The following is a 9,623-nucleotide window of genomic DNA, read 5'->3' on the forward strand; positions in this document are numbered from 1 at the left end:
CGAGCCAGTGATTTATTGACCCTTGTACATTCTGATGTATGTGGGCCAATGAGCACAGATGCTAGAGGTGGGTATTCATATTTCATTACGTTTACAGACGACCTTTCTAGGTATGGTTATGTCTATTTAATGAGACATAAATCTGAATCATTTGAAATGTTCAAATTATATCGTAATGAAGTAGAAAAACAAACTGGAAAGTGTATTAAAACTCTTCGATCAGATCGAGGAGGTGAATACCTCTCCAGTGAATTTTTGACATATCTAGGAGAAAATGGGATTCTCTCTCAATGGACTCCTCCTGGTACACCACAATATAATGGTGTGTCAGAAAGGAGAAATCGAACTCTGTTAGACATGGTTCGATCCATGATGGGGTTTGCTAATCTGCCCATATCCTTTTGGGGATATGCTCTTGAGTCAGCCTGCTATATTCTAAATAAGGTTCCAAGTAAGTCTGTAAATAAAACACCACATGAGATGTGGACTGGACGTAAGCCGATGCTCTCTCACCTTAGGATTTGGGGGTGTCCGGCGTACGTCAAACGTTTGAAGACAGACAAACTTGAACCCAAGTCTGACAAATGTTTCTTTGTTGGTTACCCTAAAGAAACTAAAGGATATTACTTCTACTTTGCTGAAGAACAAAAGTTGTTCGTAAGCAATAGAGCAATTTTCTTAGAAAAGGAATTCCTTGGTGAAGGAACAAATAGCTCTAATGTTGAGCTTAGAGAAGTTCAACATGTAGAAGATCCGACACCATCTACTGAACCAGTTGAGTCGGATTTGATTAGATCAGATCCAGAACCCATATTAGATGTACCATTAAGGCGATCGGGTAGAGTACCACGTCAGCCGGACAGATACTACGGTTTCTTGGTCCGGGATGGGGATCCTATCGAACTTGATGAAAACGATGAGGATCCGATCACATATATGGATGCAATGCAGAGGTATGACTCTGATAAATGGCTTGGAGCCATGCAATCCGAAATGGAATCCATGAAGGTCAATGATGTTTGGACATTAGTTGACCTACCCGAAGGAATTAAACCCATAGGGTGTAAGTGGATATTCAAAAGGAAACGGGGCGCAGACGGAAAAGTAGAGACCTATAAAGCCCGTCTGGTTGCCAAGGGATATCGTCAACGTTATGGTATTGACTATGACGAGACGTTTTCTCCTGTGGCAATGCTCAAATCCATTCGGATTATGCTTGCGATAGCAGCACACTTAGATTATGAGATCTGGCAGATGGATGTTAAAACTGCTTTTCTAAATGGAGATTTAGAAGAAGAGGTGTATATGATGCAACCTGAAGGTTTTATATCTGCAGATGAGTCTAAGGTGTGCAAGCTTCAAAAATCCATTTATGGATTAAAGCAAGCTTCACGGAGTTGGAACATACGATTTGATAAGGTGATCAAATCATATGGCTTCATTAAGAATGAAGAGGAACCTTGCATTTATAAATGGGCAAATGGTTCAGTTATTATATTTCTTGTTTTGTATGTGGATGACATTCTTTTAATCGGGAATGACATTCCTGCATTACAAGGAATAAAGGTTTGGCTATCATCTCAATTTGCCATGAAGGATTTGGGAGAAGCATCTTACATCCTAGGGATGAAGATCTATAGAGATAGATCTAGAAGATTGCTTGGATTATCCCAATCCACATACATTGATACTATACTGAAAAGGTTCAGTATGATTAATTCCAAGAAAGGCTATCTTCCAATGGGCCATGGAATTAACCTCTCTAAAAGGGATTGTCCGACAACCTCTCAAGAAAGAGAGAGTATGGATAGAATTCCATATGCTTCGGCAGTGGGATCTATAATGTATGCCATGACATGTACTAGACCAGACGTGGCATACTCACTAGGAGTAGTGAGCAGATACCAGTCTGATCCAGGTAGCAACCACTGGAAGGTTGTAAAAACCATCCTTAAATATTTGAGAAATACTAAAGATCAGTGGCTTGTCTATGGTGATTCTGACTTAAAACTTGAGGGATATACTGATTCAAGTTTTCAGTCAGATCAAGATGATAGCAAGAGCGTGTCAGGATATATCTTCACTCTTAAGGGTGGGGCCATCTGCTGGAAGAGTTCCAAGCAGCATACAGTGGCAGATTCTACATGTGAAGCAGAATATATCGCAGCATCTGATGCCGCCAAGGAAGCTGTATGGTTGCGAAAGTTCATCACCGAGCTTGGAGTGACACCCTCAATTGATGGTCCAGTGCCTGTATTTTGTGACAATACTGGAGCCATAGCTCAAGCAAGAGAACCCAAAGCACATCAGCGGACCAAACATATTCTACGTCGCTACCACTTGGTTCGAGAGATCGTCGAACGAGGTGATATTGATCTTCAGAAGATCGACACAAAAGAAAATCTGGCTGACCCATTTACCAAAGTCCTCGGCATCAAAGAGTTCGACGAACACAAGTCGAAGATGGGTATTAGATACTGTGCCGATTGGCATTAGGCTAAGTGGGAGTTGTTGGAATTTGTATCCTAAATGTCAATCGTCAGCATATTGATGATTGAATTTTGTAAATGAATTGACAAATTAATAAAGTGTTATTTGGCATTATTCATCATTTCATCTTCAAATGAACTCTTATATGATGAAGTCCTTAGGACTTATGTTATGATAAAGGAGGATTTATCTTTGAGTCCTTAAACTTGTTTGCGACGAAATGATATGTTGTTACTAGGACGACAACATTATCGAGATTAGGTCGTTGTGTGACATATATGTTGGTTGTCCTCTTAACCAAGGAGTGTGGAGACACTGGTATGCCACACAAGTGAAGTGTAGAAGTACATTTCACTAAACGTGACCAATTCCGGAACGCTCTACTGTCGAGAGATGTTCCGAGTGGATATGGGTATAAGTTTGGCCCTCTGACCTGAGACCGCAACCTGTGACTAGCAAGCAACTCACTGTACTTTGGTACCGGACTACCTGAATTTCTAATTTAGTGACGGAAGGTCACTGGGTGCAGTCAAGTACTTGCGTAGTCAGTTGTGAGTCAAGATGGAATTGACCCCTCCTGAAAACAGGAGATAATGTCTTGTGATTAATTTAGCAAAACCTTGGCCAGGGTAATCCCAGTGAGAAGTCACGGGATATCTAAAGTTAATCACATAATGGATGTACTAATTATAGGGTTGACAGTGAGCTCTAAGTCATCCTGGCATTAGGAGTCAAAGGGATTGAATTATACAGTAACCATAGTTCAGGGTTCCAGAATATTTGCTTCGCATATATTCGGCCTATCCGGACGTTGGGTACCATTGCTAGATGGTCACATCAATTAGTGTAGGAAATTGTTCCTATACTACCGGCTTAGGTTCGAACCTATGAGGTCACACGCATAGAAGATTCCTGATTGATCAAGAAAGCTGATGAATGATTAAGAATCATTCAGGGATAATTTGGTCAATTTGATTGGCAAATTATCTTATAAAATAATTAAAGTAATTGTTGAAGGATTAATTAGTAATTAAATTACTAATAAACTCAATTTGATTGAGTAATTGTGCTAAGGATGAGCCAAATTGAATTGGATTCAAGTTTGGGCTCAATCAGGATTTTGACCTGATTGGATTAGGTTAGAACCAAAAAGGACTTAAGCTGATCAAATTAATTTTAAATTAATTTGTTCTTAATTGGGGATTGACCTAATTGGATTAGGTCCAACACAAAGTAATTAATTCAATTTGATTGAGTTTGCATGAGCCAAAATTGAATTGGATTCAATTTGAGCTCAATCAGGGTCTGACCTGATTAGATTGGGTTCAACCAAATTGCTTTGTTTTAATTTGGGTTTGACCAAATTTGATTAGGTGCAACCCAAGAGGATTAGGCTCAGATAATGTGGCAATTATTGGTGACATGGAATTGGATTTCATGAATTTTAAATAAACCAAAATTATTGCATGGCACATGGACCCATTGCTTGACACATGGCGACATTGTTTGTTATTTGAATTTAAATTCAAACATTAAGCAATGTGTTAAATGATTTTAATCACTCAAACCATCAGCCAAGGTGGCGTATGAGTTTTTGAATGGATTAAATTCGAATTTCAAGAGGTGATTTCGAAATCATGAAGTGTTTTACCTTGCCGCATGGATTTCAAATTCCTTCCCTCTTGCACATGTGTTTAAAATTTGAATTTAAATCAGATTTGGTTGAGATCTGATTTGGGTTGTTCCTATTCCTTTGCATGTGCCAACTAAAAGAGGTTTTCTGAAAATAAATTTCGAATTTTGAATGAAAATTCGGAGGCCATTAAAAGGGGTCAAACATGGGCACCAAAAACACATCCATTGCAGCCTTCTTCCTCACCCGCCTCCTCTTCCTCTTCTTCTCCATTTTAGATAGGGTTTTCAGGGTGAATATCTAGAAGATTCAAGATCAGATCTGAGTCCTCTACTTCTCTTACAAACCTCATCTCCATCTGCTTCAAGACGATTGATCAAGAGTTGATTGAATCCCGACGGGCAGATTTCAGCTTTCAAGAAATTCTGCGCAAGCTAGCACTTCCGCAGGATTGGATCTCTTCAGGAACTTCGCGTGGACTTCTCGTAGAGGCCATTCGTGTGCGTGGCTGCGAAGTCGAGGATCAGATCCACAAGTTTCTTCCATCATAAAAGGTATTAATCCTACATTAATCTTTTATTATGGTGTCAAGATCTAGGTCTGATTCCCCGAGGTTTTACCCTCTTTTGGGGCTCCTCACGGAGATATCTCCAGAATCCATTCAATGGATATTCGGAGATTAATTGGAATAGAGTTCTTAAATTTCAGATCTGATAGTTAATTATGCATAAAAGTTTTAGCATAATTGTTTAAACGATTCCGGCATAATCCTATGTGTTCTTAAGGTGCTGATTTCTAGATTTGATCTTGTAAGCATGCATGAATTAAATTGTTTGATTCGATTTTTCCGCTGCGTTTTAAAACTTAAAAAGAACTACGTATGGCTTGATCCCCCTTATGAAGGGGTACGTAGGCAACCCGATCAGGTTCAGCCATGGTTTTTTTTAAAAAAAAAAAAAAATCAGCATGCTTAACACCGAAGAACCTAGGATTCACTTTCAGTGCAGACACCCGGTTCACTCAACAATCAAAGCGCATGGCCCCTGCAGGCCCTCTGCTTACTCAACAATTAAAGCGTATGGCTTCCATCGCCTACGGACATCGAGTCTCCCACGGCAAATCCGCATGCCTACAAATGATGGCATGTCTCCACGACGACTTGAGCTTCGGCTTAATCTCCTACAGTAACGGCATTGATTTACACGATCGAGCATTAATGCACAATTGTACGACAAGCCATTTGCTCTGTCACATCACAGGTAACCCGGCCCCCCCTTATAAAAGGAGAACTCCTCCATTTTAGGAGGGGACTTTTCGGCCCTCTCTCGCTCCCTCGATCTCTCTCTTCCCCCATATTGATCCCTCACTGACTTAAGCATCGGAGGGCCGGCGTCGGACAGCCCGGCCACCGGCTTCTTGCAGGTCTCCAGGAGGACGCCGCCCGCCGACAAGTCGCCACCCGCTACTCAGGCAGCGGAGCTCCTCCCTTTCGGCCGACAGTCGCCCCCGGGTCCAATTTCCAGCAACAGGTTCCATTAGTCCTAAGCTGGTGGATCAGGGTTTCAAAATTATAGATTTGGTCATTCATAGGCTTTGAATCCACCATCCTAAAATTATTAAAGTCGGAGGCCTTGAACCTCTTTACCCCAGCATCATCAAGACCATATTTGCTATCTAAGGTATCCTAAAGTTCTTTGGCACTCTTGGCTGTGTAATAGATATCATACTGACTCTCAGAAAAGGCACCTAGGATTCTATAGATGCAATGATAGTCTATCTCATCAGGTGTCCTAAAGGGTGTGCTGGTGGAGGCAAAGGTTTAGTGTTGGAGAGGTTGAGTTTTGGCGAGTAGCATATCGTGAAGTAGTTGGGTTGGACCTGTTATCAACTTCAGTAGTGCTTTCACCTATAGTTGAGATCAACCCTAATGTGGTGAGCCAGAACCGCATTTGGTTTTGCCACCTCCTAAGGTTATGGCTATCAAATTTTTCAAGTTTAGCACTAAGGTGGTCACTAGTGTTTGAGGCCATAGGTTCAAGGTTATAGAGAAGGGACAGAAATCTGAATGAAGACAAAAAGTTTATGTCAAAAAATTGCACTAATATTTATATTGAACTTTGAATGTCTAATTGATATATCCAAAAAAACTAATAGTCAGATTAGCTCCAGATCGGTGGTGGAGCACTAGGCTCACTTAAGTGCCAGCTTTCTTAGGCACGTATACCTTTTTGACAAGTTTTTCTTTGACACTATTAGTTGGTGGATATAATCACTAAAAATCACACAAATTCATTTTTTTTAGAAAAACCTAAGTGCAAACTTAAAATTGTTATTATGTATTAACTAATTTTTGAATTTTTCATTTAAATTTTTTGAATTAGTAACAATTGATTACTAAATTTAATGCTAGCAAAACAATTATTGTAATTGAAATCTAATTTGTCAATTCAATGAATTATATATATTAGAATTGATTTATTGCCTTATTAGAATAATTGATTACTAATTTAGTGCCAGCAAATCAATTATTGTAATTGAGATCTAAAATGTCATTTCAATTAATTATAAGATTTATTACCATATTAGAATATTGATTACTAATTTTGTGCTAACAAATCAATTATAGTAATTGAGATCTAAAATGTCAATTCAATGAATTATAAGATTTATTACCTTATTAGAATAATTGATTGAGATCTAATAAATCAATTCAATGAATTAAATTATTATGTATTAATAAATTTCCGAATTTTTCGTTTAAACGAAATCTGGAAATTACTCTTTGAGGTCTTGAGGAGTCCAAATGGAGGTATAATAAACCTCTTGGAGGTTAACCAAATTATTATCTTTTTAGAATAATTGATTATTAACTTTTATGATAGCAAAACAATTATTTTAATTAAAATCCAATATGTCACAATTATAATAAAGGATTTAATGAATTATATATTGTTGACAAAAAATAAACAAATACTTCTTTGGATTGTTAGCAATATATCACCTAAATAAACAAATAAATCTATAAATATAATTAATAGGAACTTTTAAAAGGAATAATATATATATATATATATATATATATATCATTCGGCATCCAAATAATTCTATTTTAATGCAAAATAAATCTATTCTAGCATAAAATAAATCTATTCTTTTAATAAATTTATATCATAGAATTTTAAATCCTACAGATCCACTAATATTAAATTAAAAATAAAGGTAGAAGAAAATAGTCTGATTGAAGGCAGGTCGAAACGCGTAGACACTATTCCAAAGAAGTGTTTGCCCCCACGTACGGGTCTCTCGGCAACCCTCCTCAGAGATACGACGATACTAAACTTCTTCTTTAGTACGTCTCGGAAGAAGTCAAATCAAATCCGATCGAACTTGCAGATCCAGCGAAGAACAAAATAAAAAGTATAAAATAAAATATGAAAGAGCAAAAATAAAAATCACAAGTGGCTAAGAGGAGGAAGAAATTTTCTTCAGAATTTCTCCAATATTTTTCTCTATTTTTTTCGTGTCCCGAAAGAGATGAAATTAAGGGGTATATATAGGGTTGATTACAGGGGCAAAACGGTTTTTTTGCGGACGCGTCCGCGCTCTTCATGAGCACGCTGGCAACGTGCGCCAGCGGACGCCAGTTGGCACCCGCTGGCGCGCGCCCATTTCTTCCAAAGAAAGAAAACGCTCAACAGGCGTTTCCAATTTCAAATGCGCACGCAGCCCAAGAAGATCGCATGCGTATTTAATTTTTTCCACAACTTTAATATGTATTTGGCAAATAAATTAGAAAAGTACTTTTGGTATGACAAAATAATCATAAAAAATATTGATTAGTATTATACAACAAAGTATAATAAAATATAATATATATTAATACATAAATATATGATATAATATAATATTATTATAATGTAATATAATATTGTTTTAATATAGTTAATATAATATTGATACTATAGCATAATAATATACAATAATTTGATACTATATAACATAATATATTTATATATAATGATATAGTATAATATAAATAGATATTTTCTGTAGTTATATGATTTTATTATGAGTATTTTGATCTAAAATTTTTTTTATAAATTTAAAATAACTTTCTAACGCGGGCTAAAAGTAATTTCTGGAAAAAGTTTTTTTTGTAACTTCTATTTTTTTTTTAGCTTTCTGGTAAAATTAAAGTAGCTTTCTAATTTTCTTTTTAATTTTATTTCATCCGAAAATATTTCTCAAGGGTCGGATGGCTCTGCCAAACATGGCCGAAGGCCGGGTGGTTCTATATACACCCCCCCTATTGCTCAGGACACCCCCCAAAAATTAAAAAAAAATTAAATACTCTCCACACCCCCCCATTTGCTAAGGACACCCCTAAAAAATTAAAAATTCCTAAATTACCCCCCACCCTCCCCACCCCCTCACCTAAATTGCTCTCTACACCCCCCAAACCCCCCCCACCCCGCTCTTCCCCTCCAAAACACCCGCCGGCTTCTCCCTTCCACCCAAAAAACCTCGCCTCAAGCACCTCGCCGGCGGCCAAACCCCCTCCGTCTCCCCCTTCTCCCTCTCGTCGCCGGTCGGTGCAGTGCACCTCGCCAACGCCCAAAACCCCCCCGTTCCCCCTTCTCCCTCTCGTCGCCGGCATTCTCCCGATCTCCGACCACCTCGCCGGCTTCTCCCGGAACCACCTCCCCGGCCATCTCCCGAGCAACGAGCACCTCGCCGGCACCTCCACGACCACCTCGAGGTAGCTCCCCCCCCGCCTCCCCAAATCGTTCGGCACTGGATCGCCGAACAAAAGGCTTCTGTTCGGCTGAACAGTGCCGAACAGAAGCCTTCTACTCGGTTGAGGGTTGCCGAACAGAAGGCTTCTGTTCGGCACTGTGCAGCCGAACAGAAGCCTTTTGTTCGGCGATCCAGTGCCGAACGGAGCATGAACCGTGAAAAAAAAAAATTTCGAAACAAGGTGGAACACGTACCTTTGCGGCCGATTCTTCGTCCCAAATCACTAGTTGCTTGTCCATGCTTCGAATGGGGCTTAAATCTCCTTCAAAGATCGCCTCAACGATATAAATGGATCGAGGGGTTTAAGGGGGGTTTGAGGGGTGTTTTTTTTTTTCTTTTCAAAACGAAACGGAGGAGGAGGAAGGGGGGTGTATGAGAAAATTTCAAGGGCAATATGGTAATTACACTAAAGGTTAGTTTGGGTATTTTTTTTTTTTGGTTTTTGGGGGGTGTCCTTAGCAATAGGGGGGGTGTATATAGAACCACCCCCGAAGGCCCGACCTTTCGCACACTAAATTCCCAAAGTACCCCGAAGCCCAACCCATCTCAGGGGCATTCTCGGAATCCAAAAAAACCAACTGAAGAATTTTCGTACCAAAATTTACCAACCGGGTAAATCCGGGGCTCACGCCGCCGGAATCGCTCAAGCTGTCGCGGGGTGTTTCCGTAATTAACATTAAAGCGGCGGGCCCTGTGTGCTCAC

This window comes from Phoenix dactylifera, chromosome 9 (genome assembly GCF_009389715.1).
Source record: "Phoenix dactylifera cultivar Barhee BC4 chromosome 9, palm_55x_up_171113_PBpolish2nd_filt_p, whole genome shotgun sequence".
NCBI lineage: Eukaryota > Viridiplantae > Streptophyta > Magnoliopsida > Arecales > Arecaceae > Phoenix > Phoenix dactylifera.